General features: G+C 29.6%; 2 pseudogenes across 1 annotated transcript in view; one reads left to right on the forward strand and one right to left on the reverse strand.

The window, feature by feature from the left end:
- Window positions 1-11520, reverse strand: part of LOC143245874 (intraflagellar transport protein 74 homolog) — a 25918-nt pseudogene extending 14398 nt beyond the window's left edge. Inside the window, exon 1 of the transcript XR_013025702.1 lies at window positions 11373-11520. The product of XR_013025702.1 is annotated as an intraflagellar transport protein 74 homolog (transcript). The remainder of the gene's footprint in view (window positions 1-11372) is intronic.
- The window catches only part of LOC143245876 (kelch domain-containing protein 4-like), a 26695-nt pseudogene continuing 15995 nt past the window's right edge, over window positions 10362-21061 (forward strand).

The raw sequence follows: 21061 nt of genomic DNA on the forward strand, positions 1-21061 counted from the left end.
ATCTGTTTTAACAATAAACTATATGTTATGTATTAGAAATCTGTTTTAACAATAAACTATATGTTATGTATTAGCAGTCTGTTTTAACAATAAACTATGTTATGTATTAGCAATCTGTTTCTTTTAACAATAAACTTATGTATTAGCAATCTGTTTTAACAATAAACTATATGTTATGTATTAGCAATCTGTTTTAACAATAAACTGTATGTTATGTACTAGCAATCTGTTTTAACAATAAACTATGTTATGTGTTAGTAATCTGTTTTAACAATACACTATATGTTATGTGTTAGTAATCTGTTTTAACAATAAACTATATGTTATGTGTTAGCAATCTGTTTTAACAATAAACTATATGTTATGTACTAGCAATCTGTTTTAACAATAAACTATATGTATTAGAAATCTGTTTTAACAATAAACTATATGTTGTGTTAGCAATCTGTTTTAACAATACTCTATATGTTATGTATTAGCAATGTGTTTTAACAATAATCTATATGTTATGTATTAGTAATCTGTTTTAACAATAAACTATATGTTATGTATTAGCAATCTGTTTTAACAATAAACTATATGTATTAGCAATCTGTTTTAACAATAAACTATATGTATTAGCAATCTGTTTTAACAATAAACTATATGTTATGTTAGCAATCTGTTTTAACAATAAACTATGTTATGTATTAGCAATCTGTTTAAACAATACTCTATATGTTATGTGTTAGTAATCTGTTTTAACAATAAACTATATGTTATGTGTTAGCAATCTGTTTTAACAATAAACTATATGTTATGTACTAGCAATCTGTTTTAACAATAAACTATATGTACTAGCAATCTGTTTTAACAATAAACTATGTTATGTGTTAGTAATCAGTTTTGACAATAAACTATATGTTATGTATTAGCAATCTGTTTTAACAATAAACTATATGTTATGTGTTAGCAATCTGTTTTAACAATAAACTATATGTTATGTACTAGCAATCTGTTTTAACAATAAACTATATGTACTAGCAATCTGTTTTAACAATAAAGTATATGTACTAGCAATCTGTTTTAACAATAAACTATGTTATGTGTTAGTAATCTGTTTTAACAATACACTATATGTTACGTGTTAGTAATCTGTTTTAACAATAAACTATATGTTATGTACTAGCAATGTTTTAACAATAAACTATATGTTATGTGTTAGTAATCTGTTTCAACAATAAACTATATGTTATGTACTAGCAATATGTTTTAACAATAAACTATATGTATTAGCAATCTGTTTTAACAATAAACTATATGTATTAGCAATCTGTTTTAACAATAAACTATATGTTATGTTAGCAATCTGTTTTAACAATAAACTATGTTATGTATTAGCAATCTGTTTAAACAATACTCTATATGTTATGTATTAGCAATGTGTTTTAACAATAATCTACATGTTATGTATTAGTAATCTGTTTTAACAATAAACTACATGTTATGTATTAGTAATCTGTTTTAACAATAAACTATATGTTATGTATTAGCAATCTGTTTTAACAATAAACTATATGTTATGTATTAGAAATCTGTTTTAACAATAAACTATATGTTATGTATTAGCAGTCTGTTTTAACAATAAACTATGTTATGTATTAGCAATCTGTTTCTTTTAACAATAAACTTATGTATTAGCAATCTGTTTTAACAATAAACTATATGTTATGTATTAGCAATCTGTTTTAACAATAAACTGTATGTTATGTACTAGCAATCTGTTTTAACAATAAACTATGTTATGTGTTAGTAATCTGTTTTAACAATACACTATATGTTATGTGTTAGTAATCTGTTTTAACAATAAACTATATGTTATGTGTTAGCAATCTGTTTTAACAATAAACTATATGTTATGTACTAGCAATCTGTTTTAACAATAAACTATATGTATTAGAAATCTGTTTTAACAATAAACTATATGTTGTGTTAGCAATCTGTTTTAACAATACTCTATATGTTATGTATTAGCAATGTGTTTTAACAATAATCTATATGTTATGTATTAGTAATCTGTTTTAACAATAAACTATATGTTATGTATTAGCAATCTGTTTTAACAATAAACTATATGTTATGTATTAGCAGTCTGTTTTAACAATAAAATATGTTATGTATTAGCAATCTGTTTCTTTTAACAATAAACTTATGTATTAGCAATCTGTTTTAACATTAAACTATATGTTATGTGTTAGCAATCTGTTTTAACAATAAACTATATGTTATGTACTAGCAATCTGTTTTAACAATAAACTATAAATATTAGCAATCTGTTTTAACAATAAACTATATGTTATGTACTAGCAATCTGTTTTAACAAAAAACTATATGTATTAGCAATCTGTTTTAACAATAAACTATATGTTGTGTTAGCAATCTGTTTTAACAATAAACTATGTTATGTATTAGTAATCTGTTTTAAGAATAAACTATATGTTATGTATTAGCAATCTGTTTTAAGAATAAACTATATGTTATGTATTAGTAATCTGTTTTAACAATAAAGTATATGTTATGTATTAGCAATCTGTTTTAACAATAAACTATATGTTATGTATTAGCAATCTGTTTTAACAATACACTATATGTTATGTGTTAGTAATCTGTTTTAACAATAAACTCTATGTTATGTGTTAGCAATCTGTTTTAACAATAATCTATGTTATGTATTAGTAATCTGTTTTAACAATAAACTATATGTTATGTATTAGTAATCTGTTTTAACAATAAACTATATGTTGTGTTATCAATCTGTTTTAACAATAAACTATATGTTGTGTTAGCAATCTGTTTTAAAAATAAACTATATGTTATGTACTAGCAATCTGTTTTAACAATAAACTATATGTTGTGTTAGTAATCTGTTTAAACAATAAACTATATGTTATGTATTAGCAATCTGTTTTAACAATAAACTATATGTTATCTATTAGCAATCTGTTTTAACAATAAACTATATGTTATGTGTTAGTAATCTGTTTGAACAATAAACTATATGTTATGTATTAGCAATCTGCTTTAACAATAAACTATATGTTATGTGTTAGCAATCTGTTTTAACAATAAACTATGTTATGTGTTAGTAATCTGTTTTAACAATACACTATATGTTATGTGTTAGTAATCTGTTTTAACAATAAACTATATGTTATGTACTAGCAATGTTTTAACAATAAACTATATGTTATGTACTAGCAATGTTTTAACAATAAACTATATGTTATGTGTTAGCAATCTGTTTTAACAATAAACTGTATGTTATGTATTAGCATTGTGTTTTAACAATAATCTATATGTTATGTATTAGCAATCTGTTTTAACAATAAACTGTATGTTATGTATTAGCATTGTGTTTTAACAATAATCTATATGTTATGTATTAGTAATCCGTTTTAACAATAAACTATATGTTATGTATTAGAAGTCTGTTTTAACAATAAACTATGTTATGTATTAGCAATCTGTTTTAACAATACACTATATGTTATGTGTTAGTAATCTGTTTTAACAATAAAGTATATGTTATGTGTTAGTAATCTGTTTTAACAATAAACTATATGTTATGTGTTAGCAATCTGTTTTAACAATAAACTATATGTTACGCATTACTAGCAATCTGTTTTAACAATAAACTTTATGTTATGTATTAGCAATCTGTTTTAACAATAAACTTTATGTTATGTATTAGCAATCTGTTTTAACAATAAACTTTATGTTATGTATTAGCAATCTGTTTTAACAATAAACTATATGTTATGTGTTAGCAATCTGTTTTAACAATAAACTATATGTTACGTACTAGCAATCTGTTTTAATAATAAACTACATGTACTAGCAATCTGTTTTAACAATAAACTTTGTTATGTATTAGCAATGTGTTTTAACAATAAACTATATGTTATGTATTAGCAATGTGTTTTAACAATAAACTGTATGTTATGTATTAGCAATCTGTTTTAACAATAAACTATATGTTGTGTTAGCAATCTGTTTCTTTTAACAATAAACTGTTATGTATTAGCAATCTGTTTTAACAATAAACTATATGTTATGTATTAGCAATGTGTTTTAACAATAATCTATATGTTATGTATTAGTAATCTGTTTTAACAATAAACTATATGTTATGTATTAGCAATCTGTGTTAACAATAAACTATATGTTATGTATTAGCAGTCTGTTTTAACAATAAACTATATGTTATGTATTAGCAATGTGTTTTAACAATAATCTATATGTTATGTATTAGTAATCTGTTTTAACAATAAACTATATGTTATGTATTAGCAATCTGTTTTAACGATAAACTATATGTTATGTATTAGGAGTCTGTTTTAACAATAAACTATGTTATGTATTAGCAATCTGTTTCTTTTAACAATAAACTTATGTATTAGCAATCTGTTTTAACTATAAACTATATGTTATGTATTAGCAATCTGTTTTAACAATAAACTGTATGTTATGTATTAGCAATCTGTTTTAACAATAAACTGTATGTTATGTATTAGCAATCTGTTTTAACAATAATCTATATGTTATGTATTAGTAATCCATTTTAACAATAAACTATATGTTATGTATTAGAAGTCTGTTTTAACAATAAACTATATTATGTATTAGCAATCTGTTTTAACAATGAACTATATGTTATGTATTAGCAATCTGTTTTAACAATAAACTATATGTTATGTATTAGCAATGTGTTTTAACAATAAACTATATGTTATGTGTTAGCAATCTGTTTTAACAATAAACTATATGTTATGTACTAGCAATCTGTATTAACAATAAACTATATGTTATGCATTAGCAATCTGTTTTAACAATAAACTATATGTACTAGCAATCTGTTTTAACAATAAACTTTATGTTATGTATTAGCAATGTGTTTTAACAATGAACTATATGTTATGTATTAGCAATCTGTTTTAACAATAAACTATATGTTATGTATTAGCAATGTGTTTTAACAATAATCTATATGTTATGTATTAGTAATCTGGTTTAACAATAAACTATATGTTGTGTTAGCAATCTGTTTCTTTTAACAATAAACTGTTATGTATTAGCAATCTGTTTTAACAATAAACTATATGTTATGTATTAGGAATGTGTTTTAACAATAATCTATATGTTATGTATTAGTAATCTGTTTTAACAATAAACTATATGTTATGTATTAGCAATGTGTTTTAACAATAATCTATATGTTATGTATTAGTAAGCTGTTTTAACAATAAACTATATGTTATGTGTTAGTAATCTGTTTTAACAATAAACTATGTTATGTGTTAGCAATCTGTTTTAACAATAAACTATGTTACGTACTAGCAATCTGTTTTAATAATAAACTATATGTGCTAGCAATCTGTTTTAACAATAAACTTTATGTTATGTATTAGCAATCTGTATTAACAATAAACTATATGTTATGTATTAGCAATCTGTTTTAACAATAAACTATATGTACTAGCAATCTGTTTTAACAATAAACTTTATGTTATGTATTAGCAATGTGTTTTAACAATAAACTATATGTTATGTATTAGCAATGGGTTTTAACAATAAACTATATGTTATGTATTAGCAATCTGTTTTAACAATAAACTATATGTATTAGCAATCTGTTTTAACAATAAACTATATGTTGTGTTAGCAATCTGTTTCTTTTAACAATAAACTGTTATGTATTAGCAATCTGTTTTAACAATAAACTATATGTTATGTATTAGCAATGTGTTTTAACAATAATCTATATGTTATGTATTAGTAATCTGTTTTAACAATAAACTATATGTTATGTATTAGCAATCTGTTTTAACAATAAACTATATGTTATGTATTAGCAATGTGTTTTAACAATAATCTATATGTTATGTATTAGTAATCTGTTTTAACAATAATCTATATGTTATGTATTAGTAATCTGTTTTAACAATAAACTATATGTTATGTATAAGCAATCTGTTTTAACAATAAACTATATGTTATGTATTAGCAGTCTGTTTTAACAATAAACTATGTTATGTATTAGCAATCTGTTTCTTTTAACAATAAACTTATGTATTAGCAATCTGTTTTAACAATAAACTATATGTTATGTATTAGCAATCTGTTTTAACAATAAACTGTATGTTATGTATTAGCAATCTGTTTTAACAATAAACTGTATGTTATGTATTAGCAATCTGTTTTAACAATAATCTATATGTTATGTATTAGTAATCCGTTTTAACAATAAACTATATGTTATGTATTAGAAGTCTGTTTTAACAATAAACTATATTATGTATTAGCAATCTGTTTTAACAATACACTATATGTTATGTGTTAGTAATCTGTTTTAACAATAAACTATATGTTATGTGTTAGTAATCTGTTTTAACAATAAACTATGTTATGTGTTAGCAATCTGTTTTAACAATAAACTATATGTTATGTACTAGCAATCTGTATTAACAATAAACTATGTTATGTATTAGCAATCTGATTTAACAATAAACTATATGTACTAGCAATCTGTTTTAACAATAAACTATATGTTGTGCTAGCAATCTGTTTCTTTTAACAATAAACTGTTATGTATTAGCAATCTGTTTTAACAATAAACTATATGTTATGTATTAGCAATGTGTTTTAACAATAATCTATATGTTATGTATTAGTAATCTGTTTTAACAATAAACTATATGTTATGTATTAGCAATGTGTTTTAACAATAATCTATATGTTATGTATTAGTAATCTGTTTTAACAATAAACTATATGTTATGTATTAGCAATCTGTTTTAACAATAATCTATATGTTATGTATTAGTAATCTGTTTTAACAATAAACTATATGTTATGTATTAGCAATCTGTTTTAACAATAAACTATATGTTATGTATTAGCAATCTGGTTTAACAATAAACTATATGTTATGTATTAGCAGTCTGTTTTAACAATAAACTATGTTATGTATTAGCAATCTGTTTCTTTTAACAATAAACTTATGTATTAGCAATCTGTTTTAACAATAAACTATATGTTATATATTAGCAATCTGTTTTAACAATAAACTGTATGTTATGTATTAGCAATCTGTTTTAACAATAATCTATATATTATGTGTTTCTATTTCACCAAACTTTAGGTTGTTGTTTTCTTGTCCCACCATGAGATAATGCACTAGATGACTAACATATTAGAATTGTTTTACATATAAACACATGAAGTAGGTATCAGTACATCACCACTGGAGGAAAGTCGGGTCAGTGTCTTCAATATAAAAATTATGCAACTAATATTTAATTGTGTACATTGGGATGCACGTTAGGTAGCATTTAGTAAGGCAAATAAAAATATAGCTAAGAGAAACCACAAATAAATCAAATATGTACATGGTAAACAAAGTCATAAGTGTTGACAAACTAACATTAGAAACTACATACAGTTTAATGATAGGCATCCAATAGAAACAGTTCTTTGAAGGTATCTTCTATCTAGCAAGACAAGGAAGTGAAAATGTTATAGACTAAAGTTAAAGGAGGCTGTCACGAGGATTTGTGCTACATTTAAAATAACATATTGTAACTATTCACTTGATTGTTATTTGTTATATTTTTGTGAAATGTTTAAACTTTACTCTTTTGTTATCTTGTAAATAACCGTACTTGGGTTTAAGACATTTAGTAACTCAATTACCGATTGCTGGAATTTTGTTAGACAAGTGTGGTCTTCAATACATTTACTATCATTACTCTGAGAGTAATGTACATGATTGATTCATTACACTGATAATGTGGTAGTTTGATATAGTTTGATATATTACAAGGCAGACAGTTAGAATAAGTCTATAATATAAATATAGAGAGAAGGTGTGACGTACATAGATTGGGTAAAAAAGGTAACTCGTGGTGAAGCAGTTTTGTCGTGTCTCAGAAGGCTTACCTTACCATAGGAAAGAGTAGATTATAGAAGTTAACTGATTAGTAAAGGTGGATGGATTAAGATTTACAAAATGTAATTCTCTCAAGAGTACTTCTGATACTTACTTTTGAGAATAAGGTTATAAGTAAATCACTAGGGCTGAAGATTAGGCTTAGGTTAATACATGAAGAGAAGAAAACAGGTCAGTTTGATAGAACAGCAAAGTTTATCTGATGAATGGTTTACACCTAAATAGAGCATAAACTGGCTTGCTATTAACTCAATTCTAAGGACAAGTTTAAATTCGAGTTAAACTGTAGTGAAGGCTAGGATAAACTAGGACTAAATAGTGGTGAGAGCTGCATTAACTAGGGCTAGACAGAGGTGAGGGCTGAGATAAACTAGGGCTAGACAAAGGTGAGGATTGAGATAAACCAGGGCTAGACAGAGGTGAGGGGCTGAGATAAACTAGGGCTAGAGAGAGGTGAGGGCTGGGATAAACTAGAGCTAGACAGAGGTGAGGGCTGAGATAAACCAGGGCCAGAGAGAGAGTGAGGGCTGGGATAAACCAGAGCTAGACAGAGATGAGGGCTGAGATAAACCAGGGCTAGACAAAGGTGAGGACTGAGATAAACCAGGGCTAGACAGAGGTGAGGGCTGAGATAAACCAGGGCTAGACAGAGGTGAGGGCTGAGATAAACTAGGGCTAGACAGAGGTGAGGGCTGAGATAAACCAGGGCTAGACAAAGGTGAGGATTGAGATAAACCAGGGCTAGACAGAGGTGAGGGCTGGAATAAACTAGAGCTAGACAAGGGTGAGGGCTGAGATAAACTAGGGCTAGATAGAGGTGAGGGCTGAGATAAACTAGGGCTAGACAGAGGTGAGGGTTGAGATAAACTAAATACAGGCATACAAATAGTGTACTGTGACAATGCACGTGTAAGAACAAAATAAACCAAAGTGTTAATAGTGTAGTGCTGTACAAATAAAACTGATGACTTTAGAGAACTTGTCAGAGGAGTTTAATACAATGTGAATAACCAAGACACAAATAAAACTGATGACTTTAGAGAACTTGTCAGAGGAGGTTAATACAATGTGAATAACCAAGACACAGTTAAATGTGTTTAATTTATATACAGGTTGTTTATTAGTAGTACATAGAGGGGGAACAACAATAAAGAGGCCCTGTTAAAGTTCATGTTATAAATAACTAAATGGGATCTATTGGGGTTTCTTTAAGTGGATATGGCTTTTAGTTGGAATTTATTACAGATTACAGGATTAAACTTACAACTATACATAAATAAAGATTATAGTTATTGACAAGGATATATTTATCAGGAATTTTATATCAAACTGGGATGGTTTTCTACATCAGGTAACTTGCTAGGAATTGATGCTAACTTGTAATATGTATGGTTGAGAAAGTGAAGACTGTTAAATTATGTTTGATGTTTTACCACATACAAAGATTAGAAGTTTATTTAGCAATTTAAAAAAATCAAATCTTAAAGAGATACATCAGTGATCAAATATAGAAAGCATTTAAAAAGTAATTCTTAAATATTCAAGACATACAGATAGACATGTTCCTTACAGAAGAAAAGATACACATAAAAGGTCAGTGTGGCCCAGTAAAAGTACAAAAATAAAATTAAACAGGACATCATAGAATCAAAAGGTGAATATAACAAAAAAGTTTGGATAAAATTGTAAAAATAGTTTTGTAGAAATACATTATTAAAGGTAAGCGAGATATTAGGATGACAATACCGCCTTTGAGGGGTGATAAAGGAATGCTGGGTTACTAAAGTCTACTTTTTTTCATTTTTTACCAATGAAGATTAAATCAGTATTTTACATCCAGCTTGAAGGAAAAGTGAATATAAACAGTATTTGAATTTTTATCTTTAAAATAAAACAGAATTGTTGTAAAGGGGACAAAGAGAAGCCACTAAGATGGTAATTGGAATGGAAAGGTTATTATAAGGAAACAAGTTAACATCTATGAAGTAGTTTTGTCTTGAAATACAAGGAGTTAAAATGGATATGATTGAGGTGTTCAAGGTTATTAATGGATTTATTTTTTTACTCTTCATGGAGAGCATAGTAGAATAAGGGTAAAGAAATATAAATTTGATAGGGTAAGAATAATCTTTGGCTTATCATTTTATTTTTCTGAGAGGTTAGTTGGCCTTTGGAATATATGGTGGATGCAAAAATTTGGTTGAAATTAAGGGAAAGCTCAACAAAGTATTATTTCATCAGGGCTAAATTAATTTTCATATATATAAGTGGATTGTACAGCCTTGATGGACAAAAACCTTTTGTTTTCTTGTCAGTAATTGTTTTTATACAAATACTTCGAATCTCTCAACCAAGTTTTCACTCTTGACAAAATATGGGTAAGAGGCAATTTTAGAGAATGTTAAAGTTCAAAATACTTTATCAGAGGATCCAATTATGGTAAAAGACTCTTATTTAACTGTATTACATCCTGAAAATATTAGGATGATTGGGAAAAAAAGCAGATTAAATCAGTTTTTATTCTTAAAAGGTAATTGACTTATGAAACAACTTGTTAGTAATGGTATAGGCTAAACTGCCAGTACAGTAGTGGTGGTCAAAACTTTACAATGCAGAAGTTTTATTATTATTATTTAGTTAACACTAAAAAATAAAAGAGGGAACTGACAATTTCCTTACTAAATTGTAAAAGATTTTTTGCAAGGAAAGGTGTGTAAGATTATTGAAATTGGAAGGGCCAAATATTTCCTTGTTGTTAATAGATTAACTTACTCTGTCAGAGTCTGATTTTGAGAGAGAACGAGAAAACAGAAGACTTAGCACTGTTAAGTAGCTAACTTGTGATGACGAGAAATGTACCTCAAGACGGCTGGTATGGGTATTAACACTTGTACTAATAAAGCAGAGAATAACGTTTCGACCTTCTTACGTCATCTAGAGATCTTAGTCCACCATTCTAGATCCAAAAAACTGTTTCTAATAACTCCACAATTAACCTGAACATAATTAAGTTTAAACTATTAGCTGTAAGTTTATTTGTTGTTGTTTGTTTTTGTATGTGAGCCAAACCTACGAGTTTCGTTTCTTGTTGAAATTACCAGTAATTTTTATCATGTGCACCTTCTTAGGCCATAAAGATGCTCTCTGCTTTATTAATAAAAGTGTTAATACCCAAACAAACCATCCTTAGATACATAAGTAGCTAACTGCTGAGTTTCTCTGTCTCCAACAGTAAGTTCTAGTTCTACTATTGATAATTTAATATGAAATCCATGTTTTCTGTAATGAGATGGTTGACAAAATTAACCTTCTACCAGTGATAAGTATAAACTGTACCCTTCACTATAATTAAGACTTAATAACAAAATGATATTATCAAACTTACCTTTCGATAATTTATTTTAAGTTATAGCTTTGAGTACATCAATAGCAAAATATATCACGGCTGAAATTCCTCATAAAACGCGTCCTCTCACGGGAATCATATTGAGTCAATATTATACGTAAATTTATAAATAAAATTCTTATAACTACTTAGTTTCAAATGAAAAACAAACTTTAAAGAATGTATACTTTTGATTAACATTATATTTGCACTATGATGTTTTAAACATTGATTCGTCTTTTATTTCATATCTATTTGTTTGTTCGCTTAAACTAATCAAACTAGAAATCCGGATTAACGAGGCATAGCAGTTCCTGATTTTGAAAAGAAACCAGGTAAACAATCCATCACGGATCAACGGTAAGTTTTCGAACTTGTAACACTAATACCAGAGTTTGAAATTCTTATGTGGGTAGAATTCAGACAGTCTGCCGTATGGTTCTGTGCTAAAACAGACAAATAAATGAATAAAGTAATCAGTCAGGAAAAAAGATTCGATTAAAACACTTTTAGCATTTCTAAGATTAACGTTGCACGAGAAGCAAAACTGGGCAATTTTGTTGGTGTTTAAACATATCTGAGCTTATTCTATATCATATTTACGCAAGAGGAAAATAATTATTATCAGTGTAAAAAGACAGTAAAAGAGAATATAATTATTTGTTTGTATTTTCGTATATTCATCTATTCTGTTCTTAAAACACATTTGTTTAAAATTAAATTCTAGATTATATATGAATATTTTCTTTTTTGCATATTTTAAACCTATAACTAGATTTTCTAGATGGTGTTGTAAGTGGCACGCAAGAAACTAAGTTTGAACGAGGAGAGGGTAAACCGCAAGTGAAATACGTTTTTAATTTAACAATTTTTAAATTTGTATTTTTCATTATTCTATTTACAGTAGTAAAAATAATTGAAATTCATATTATTATTTTACAGTAATACATTATATTTTTTCGCATACTGTTGTTTAAAATCATGGGCAAAAAAAGACAAGAAAAAAGGCAAAGGTGCTGAAAAACTGCAAAAAAAACGGAAAAGAAGGTTGCACAGAAACTTAAAAAGGAATTGGTCTCGAAAGGAGAAGTAAGTATAAATAATGAATAATTAAAAAGATGGAATGTTTGTCGATTCACAGTTTTCTATTGATAAAATTCACGTCTATTGCCTTCAATAAAATATACTTAAATTTGCAAATTACTCCCCGAGGTCTTACTACCTTTACAGACAGTTCACTGTAACTACGAAATTAGTATAAGTGTAATGATAAATTAGCATGAAACCAGAAGGTGCTAGTTATTCTCAGTTTGAAATATTATGTGTAGTTTATTAACATAATGTAACAAAGGACCTTGAGTTTTAAGAGGAACCAGGCTAGATAAGTTATATTAATCAACAAGATTGGAGGAGTTCTTTTAAAGGAATAAGATGAGAATTGTCTCGATATATACATGTTTGGAAGTGACCGTGTGGTCTGTAGTTAAAACAGTGTTATTTCACTAAGAAGTGTTTGATGTATGAAATGAGCCATCAACAGCAGTAAGGGGTTTATGTTATTTGAAAGAGCAATTGATATGAATAGAGGGTTTAAACTTTGAAAGTTGGATATGAAAGGGCAACTTACAAGGACTAAATGGTCTCTTATTGCTGGCTCGGCATGGCCAAGCGTATTAAGGCCCACAACTCATAATCTGAGGGCTGTGGGGTCGCACCCCCGTCATGCCAAACATGCTTGCCCTTTGAGCTGTGGGAGCATTATAATGTGATGGTCAATCCCACTATTCATTGGTAAAAGAGTTGGTGGTGGGTGGTGATGACTAGCTGCCTTCCCTCTAGTCTTGCACTGCTAAATTAGGGACGACTAGTGCAGATAGCCCTCGAGTAGCTTTGTGCGAAATTAAACAAAACAAACTCTTTTTGTTTTGCTGCATTATAGATGGAATTTTATCCAGTATGTGATGACAGGAAGTGGAGAAAAGTGCTTTTTGTTTGGAGGGACGAAGGTGCACAGTTGAGTTTTTAAAAGTTTAACATAAAACTCGTACAACCAGTATTGCTTCTACAAGAGAATTGGACATATAGAACAGCTGAAGTTTCAAATATGGCACAAACTACATTTAAGGAGACTTAAGAGGAGATTGGATAGAAGCATTATTATAATAGTAGAAAATGGAAGTAATCTGGTTCAGTGTTTCTCAACCACTATCATAACTTTATTACTGCTCCATGGGATTTCACAAAACAAATTAACAATCTGAAACTAACAGAATATTCATATGCAAATCAAAATGTATATTTTTATTATATTTTAGTAATAATCTATGGAGGAAGTTATTATTAAAAACGTTGAGGAATTCAGAAAAAACTTGACTTCTCATTGGTGAAAAATGATGAAGCTACAGTGTTTGTTCTTTAGATAGTACAGATAGTTTGTTTAAACATTTATAATAAAATAAACTATGCATTATATTAATTCTAGGAAGATATTGAAAGTCTCATAGCAAAGTTTCAAGAAGAAGATAACAAGAAACAAAAAGTTGTTGAAGAACAGTGTTTACCTCCATCTGTCAGGTACAATACACTATGTATTATTTAGTTATGTTTACCTACATCTGTCAGGTACAATACACTATGTATTATTTAGTTATGTTTACCTACATCTGTCAGGTACAATACACTATGTATTATTTAGTTATGTTTACCTACATCTGTCAGGTACAATACACTATGTATTATTTAGTTATGTTTACCTACATCTGTCAGGTACAATACACTATGTATTATTTAGCTATGTTTACTTACATCTGTCAGGTACAATACACTATGTATTATTTAGTTATGTTTACCTACATCTGTCAGGTACAATACACTAGATATTATTTAGTTATGTTTACCTACATCTGTCAGGTACAATACACTATGTATTATTTAGTTATGTTTACCTACATCTGTCAGGTACAATACACTAGATATTATTTAGTTATGTTTACCTACATATGTCAGGTACAATACACTAGGTATTGTTTAGTTATGTTTACCTACATCTGTCAGGTACAATACACTAGGTATTGTTTAGTTATGTTTACCTACATCTGTCAGGTACAATACACTAGGTATTGTTTAGTTATGTTTACCTACATCTGTCAGGTACAATACACTAGGTATTGTTTAGTTATGTTTACCTACATCTGTCAGGTACAATGCACTATGTATTATTTAGTTGTGTTTACCTACATCTGTCAGGTACAATACACTATGTATTATTTAGTTATGTTTACCTACATCTGTCAGGTACAATACACTATGTATTATTTAGTTATGTTTACCTACATCTGTCAGGTACAATACACTATGTATTATTTAGTTATGTTTACCTACATATGTCAGGTACAATACACTATGTATTATTTAGTTATGTTTACCTACATATGTCAGGTACAACACACTATGTATTATTTAGTTATGTTTACCTCCGTTTGTAACATCAGGTTTTTGTGTGGCTTTATTTAGAGAGAAGACTGAAGTGTTATCATAGTTATTTGAGTTTTAACCTTTGTCATTCGTGAATGTAATTAATTTTAGTTAACATTAGGAATTTCTGAGATAGTTTGTTTGATGATGTGGTGTGTGCAAATTGTTTGTATTACTTTAAAGGTTTTTTCAGATAAACATATATAAATACACCACTATATTGGAACTTCATTGGAATATTTATCATAAATCTCTAATATACATATGTATATAATGTTACTTGATGAAACAAAGCGTGTAGACTTAGCTTTTCAAAATCTCTTAATAAGGTACCTCACAACCAATTAGCTAAGAAAACCACATGAGTATACTTTGGGGAAAGACACATCAGTTGGATCCTTGTCAGTACTTGACCTTTGGTTACTGAAAATAATGATATTTAAAAATAATTTCATTAAATTCTATGATATTATTGGCTATATTAATAACATTGACTTGTTTCTTGTAAGTTGGATAAACATTTGGAAAATGTTCTTTCTCGGAAATCAAAACTTGGATCTCAGATTTGGAAACTGAGATATTCTTAATAAAGCACTGAAGCCGACAGTGCATCGGTGTATTGCTCCAAATAAAGCAAATAATAACAATTACGTGTAATTAGATTTGTCACATCTCATAGGAGGAAGTTTTACACTTTATTCACTCTTGTATTTTTACACTAAAAATAATATAAAATTTTAAAAAATTTGTGAAGTTGATATTGGGAATTTAAATTTTTGTTGATACTTATAAGACTGGTGAGACCAGTAAGAAATACTTGTTTTAAGTAATGTTTAGTTCATCTGATAAGTAATGTTTAGTTATTGTTGAAATATATTTTTACATGAACAAAAATTCTTGTTTTTTTATTTTAGAAGTAGCTTCACTTTTAATGCTCACCCTGACAGAGAGGAATTAATCATGTTTGGTGGGGAATATAACAACGGTAATAAGGTGAGTATTAATCGTGTTTGGTGGGGAATATAACAACGGTAATAAGGTGAGTATTAATCGTGTTTGGTGGGGAATATAACAACGGTAATAAGGTGAGTGTTAATCGTGTTTGGTGAGGAATATAACAACAGTAATAAGGTGAGTGATAATCATGTTTGGTGTGGAATATAACAACGGTAATAAGGTGAGTGTTAATCATGTTTAGTGGGGAATATAACAATGGTAATAGGGTGAGTGTTAATCATGTTTGGTGGGGAATATAACAACGGTAATAAGGTGAGTGTTAATCATGTTTGGTGGGAAATATAACAACGTAATAAGGTGAGTGTTAATCATGTTTGGTGGGAAATATAACAACGGTAATAAGGTGAGTGTTAATCATGTTTGGTGGGAAATATAACAACGGTAATAAGGTGCATGTGTGGAGAGAGTGGGGAATAACCTAGTGATCTTGTTTTGTAATATATTGAACTGCCTTGAATCTTGAGTGTGTGGAGAGAGTGGGGAATAACCTAGTGATCTTGTTTTGTAATATATTGAACTGCCTTGAATCTTGAGTGTGTGGAGAGTGGTGAATAACCTAGTGATCTTGTTTTGTAATATCTTGAACTGCCTTGAATCTTGAGTGTGTGGAGAGTGGGGAATAACTTAGTGATCTTGTTTTGTAATATCTTGAATTGCCTTTAATCTTGAGCGTGTAGAGAGTGGGGAATAACCTAGTGATCTTGTTTTGTAATATCTTGAACTGCCTTGAATCTTGAGTGTGTGGAGAGTGGGGAATAAACTAGTGATCTTGTTTTGTAATATCTTGAACTGCCTTGAATCTTGAGTGTGTAGAGAGTGGGGAATAACCTAGTGATCTTGTTTTGTAATATCTTGAACTGCCTTGAATCTTGAGTGTGTTGAGAGTGGGGAATAACCTAGTGATTTCATTTTGTAATATCTTGAACTGCCTTGAATCTTGAGTGTGTGTAGAGAGGGAATAACCTAGTGACCTCGCTTTGTAATATCTTGAACTGCCTTGAATCTTGAGTGTGTGTAGAGAGGGAATAACCTAGTGATCTCATTTTGTAATATCTTGAACTGCCTTGAATCTTGAGTGTGTGGAGAGTGGGGAATAACCTAGTGATCTTGTTTTGTAATATCTTGAACTGCCTTGAATCTTGAGTGTGTGGAGAGTGGGGAATAACCTAGTGATCTTGTTTTGTAATATCTTGAACTGCCTTGAATCTTGAGTGTGTGGAGAATGGGGAATAACCTAGTGATCTTGTTTTGTAATATCTTGAACTGCCTTGAATCTTGAGTGTGTGGAGAGTGGGGAATAACCTAGTGATCTTGTTTTGTAATATCTTGAACTGCCTTGAATCTTGAGTGTGTGGAGAGTGGGGAATAACCTAATGATCTTGTTTTGTAATATCTTGAACTGCCTTGAATCTTGAGTGTGTGTAGAGAGGGGGGAATAACCTAGTGATCTCATTTTGTAATATCTTGAACTGCCTTGAATCTTGAGTGTGTAGAGAGTGGGGAATAACCTAGTGATCTTGTTTTGTAATATCTTGAACTGCCTTGAATCTTGAGTGTGTATAGAGTGGGGAATAATCTAGTGATCTTGTTTTGTAATATCTTGAACTGTATTGAATCTTGAGTGTGTAGAGAGTGGGGAATAACCTAGTGATCTTGTTTTGTAATATCTTGAACTGCCTTGAATCTTGAGCGTGTAGAGAATGGGGAATAACCTAGTGATCTTGTTTTGTAATATCTTGAACTGCCTTGAATCTTGAGTGTGTGGAGAGTGGGGAATAACCTAGTGATCTTGTTTTGTAATATCTTGAATTGCCTTGAATCTTGAGCGTGTAGAGAGTGGGGAATAACCTAGTGATCTTGTTTTGTAATATCTTGAACTGCCTTGAATCTTGAGTGTGTGGAGAGTGGGGAATAACCTAGTGATCTTGTTTTGTAATATCTTGAACTGCCTTGAATCTTGAGTGTGTAGAGAGTGGGGAATAACCTAGTGATCTTGTTTTGTAATATCTTGAACTGTATTGAATCTTGAGTGTGTGTAGAGAGTGGGGAATAACCTAGTGATCGCATTTTGTAATATCTTGAACTGCCTTGAATGTGGAAGAGACTTTTATAAATTAATTGTTATAATCCTCTTTTACTACACAGTACATTTGGTTTTACTTTTATATGAACCATAGAATTACTGAATGAACCTACATGGATCTATCTCTTATGTTAATGATTTTAGAGTTGTAATGTACGTACCAAATAGGAACGAAAGAAGAATATTGGTACGATTACTTTCCATAGAAGAAATATTCCATTCGGTATTGTGTTCATTTCTATATGCTGGATATTAAAATAAAACTCCCTCTTGTAATGTAATACGTGAACCCTCAAGAATGTGAACTTTGTATTACTCTGTGTGTCAGTAATAAGTTTCAAGAATGTGAACTTTGTATTACTCTGGGTGTCAGTAATCAATATTAATGTCTCTCTGGTGTTGAGTCCAAACAAAACCCTGACTTTAATAGACAAAACTGATTTGCTTAGCTCTCAGTTTATGACTTCTGCCCTGTCAAAATTTATAATTGTGTAGTCTAAACTTTCTGTTATTACTGCTAAGTATGAAAGAAACATGATGCATTAACACTATCAATTTGATGTACACACATCAGTCACATCTTGTACAACTCTTCACTTTTTAATAGAAAGCAGTTCAAGAGATCTTAACCTCTCCTTTATAACAACCCTTCCATCCCAGGCACCATTTTAGTAACCCTTCTATGAATGATTTCTAGCAATTCAATGTCCTTCCTTAGGTAATGAACCCAAGACTGAATACAGTATTCCAAATGTAGTGTAACCCGTGACCTATACAATGAAATTATAACCTCTTTAGACTTGTATTCAACACTTCTGTAGAAACAACCTAAAATCATACTTGCCTTACAAATAATAACAGCACACTGCTTGATAGGCTTAAGAGACTGATCAACCATTACACCAAGACCCCTTCGTTTCAGGACATTGGTAAGGTTATTTCCATCCAAATTATACTTATAATTCAAATTATGATAACCCAAATGCATTATTTTGCATTTATTATAATTAAAACCCACCTACCATTTATTTGTCCAACTCAATAAATGACCCAAGTCCTTTCGTAAATCAGCAACATTCTGTTCACAGCTAGCAACACCCAAAACATTAATATCATTAGTAATTGTAAGTCATTTATTGACTATTCCTTCATCTATGTTGCTGAGGTAAATAAAAAATAACAAAGGTCCTAAACGGTACCCACTCGTGACACTAATCCAGTTTGACTGAACTCCATTTGTAACAACTCACTGCCTTCTCCCATCCAGCTACACACATACAGAGATAATTGTTTTACAAGTCTTTCATGTGGCATCTTGTTAAGAGCTTTTTGAAAACCGGATACATCAAATCTACATCTTTACCCTCATCTACATAAACAGTAACATTTTAAAATGATGTCAAATAATGTAAGGCAAGGTTTTATATGTGGGTTGATGGTGTCTTGAATGTTTAAAATTAGTTTGGTTTGGTTATAATCAGTAAAGCATCTGTTACTCTGATTAGTGTCACCTCATGTTACTCTGGTTAGTGTCACCTCATGTTACTCTGGTTAGCGTCACCTCATGTTACTCTGGTTAGCGTTACTCTGGTTAGCGTCACCTCATGTTACTCTGATTAGCGTGACCTCGTTACTGTGATTAGCGCCATCTCGTGTTACTCTGATTAACGCCACCTCGTGTCACTTGATCAGTGTCACCTCAGATAATCAATTAATTGGAATTTTATTGTATTGATTAATTGAAAAGTTTTGGTTTATTTAAGGCTGTGCTTCTCAAAAATAAACAAATCAAAATTACTATTTTTAATTATTCTAATAATCCAAGTCTCAGTTGAATATAATTAATTGAATATAATTGATTAATGAGCCTAGTAATTGATCAAGCATCCAGTTTCACACATTGTTCACGTCTGTTTAGAATGTGTTATTACTTACTATGCATTGTACAGCATGTGTATATGATGTAACTCATAAACTAATTCAAATAATCAAAGAGTTGAAGTAGCTCTTGTTCAGTCGAATACACAAAACTTTAAAACAACTGGTTATTAAGTTTGATTTAATACAAGTTTGGTTCATTCTTCTTGACTCAATATAAACTCAGTGTCATTATCAAACAAACATATTTATATAATTTGTTCTTAAATCTGGTTTTAAATTTCTATTTTTCTTAATCCAAGACTTTTAACTGTGTTTTAAGTGTAGGTTTTGATAATTGATGTATTTAATTTAGATGCTGTGTAAATATTTTTTTCTGTGTGATGATTTTGATATTTTGTTTGTAGACTTTTATGTACAAAGATCTGTTTATATACAACATCAAAAAGAACACGTGGTCAGTCATCCATTGCCCTCTTAGCCCACCTCCACGCTGTGCCCATCAGGTATGGAGATTAATTATTATTGTATATAAATACTTTGTATATACACCATATTTGAATGCATTTAAAGAATCAAGGACACAATAAATGCTATTGATTCTGTTTCAGATTTCAACGTGCATTGCTCCCAGTGAGTTGTCCACTTAGTACAATTGACTGTTTCAGATTTCAACGTGTATTGCTCCCAGTGAGTTGTCCACTTAGTACAATTGACTGTTTCAGATTTCAACATGCGCTGCTCCCAGTGAGTTGTCCACTTAGTACAATTGACTGTTTCAGATTTCAACGTGCATTGCTCCCAGTGAGTTGTCCACTTAGTACAATTGACTGTTTCAGATTTCAACATGCATTGTTCCCAGTGAGTTGTCCACTTAGTACAATTTACTGTTTCAGATTTCAACGTGCGCTGCTCCCAGTGAGTTGTCCACTTAGTACAATTGACTGTTTCAGATTTCAACGTGTATTGCTCCCAGTGAGTTGTCTACTTAGTACAATTGACTGTTTCAGATTTCAACGTGCGCTGCTCCCAGTGAGTTGTCCACTTAGTACAATTGACTGTTTCAGATTTCAACGTGCGCTGCTCCCAGTGAGTTGTCCACTTAGTACAATTGACTGTTTCAGATTTCAACGTGCATTGCTCCCAGTGAGTTGTCCACTTAGTACAATTGACTGTTTCAGTTTTGAATGTGTATTGTTCTAGGTGGATTATCCATAATAAGTGGCTAACTGTACCA

Source organism: Tachypleus tridentatus, chromosome 3, assembly GCF_004210375.1.
Source record: "Tachypleus tridentatus isolate NWPU-2018 chromosome 3, ASM421037v1, whole genome shotgun sequence".
Classification (NCBI taxonomy): domain Eukaryota; kingdom Metazoa; phylum Arthropoda; class Merostomata; order Xiphosura; family Limulidae; genus Tachypleus; species Tachypleus tridentatus.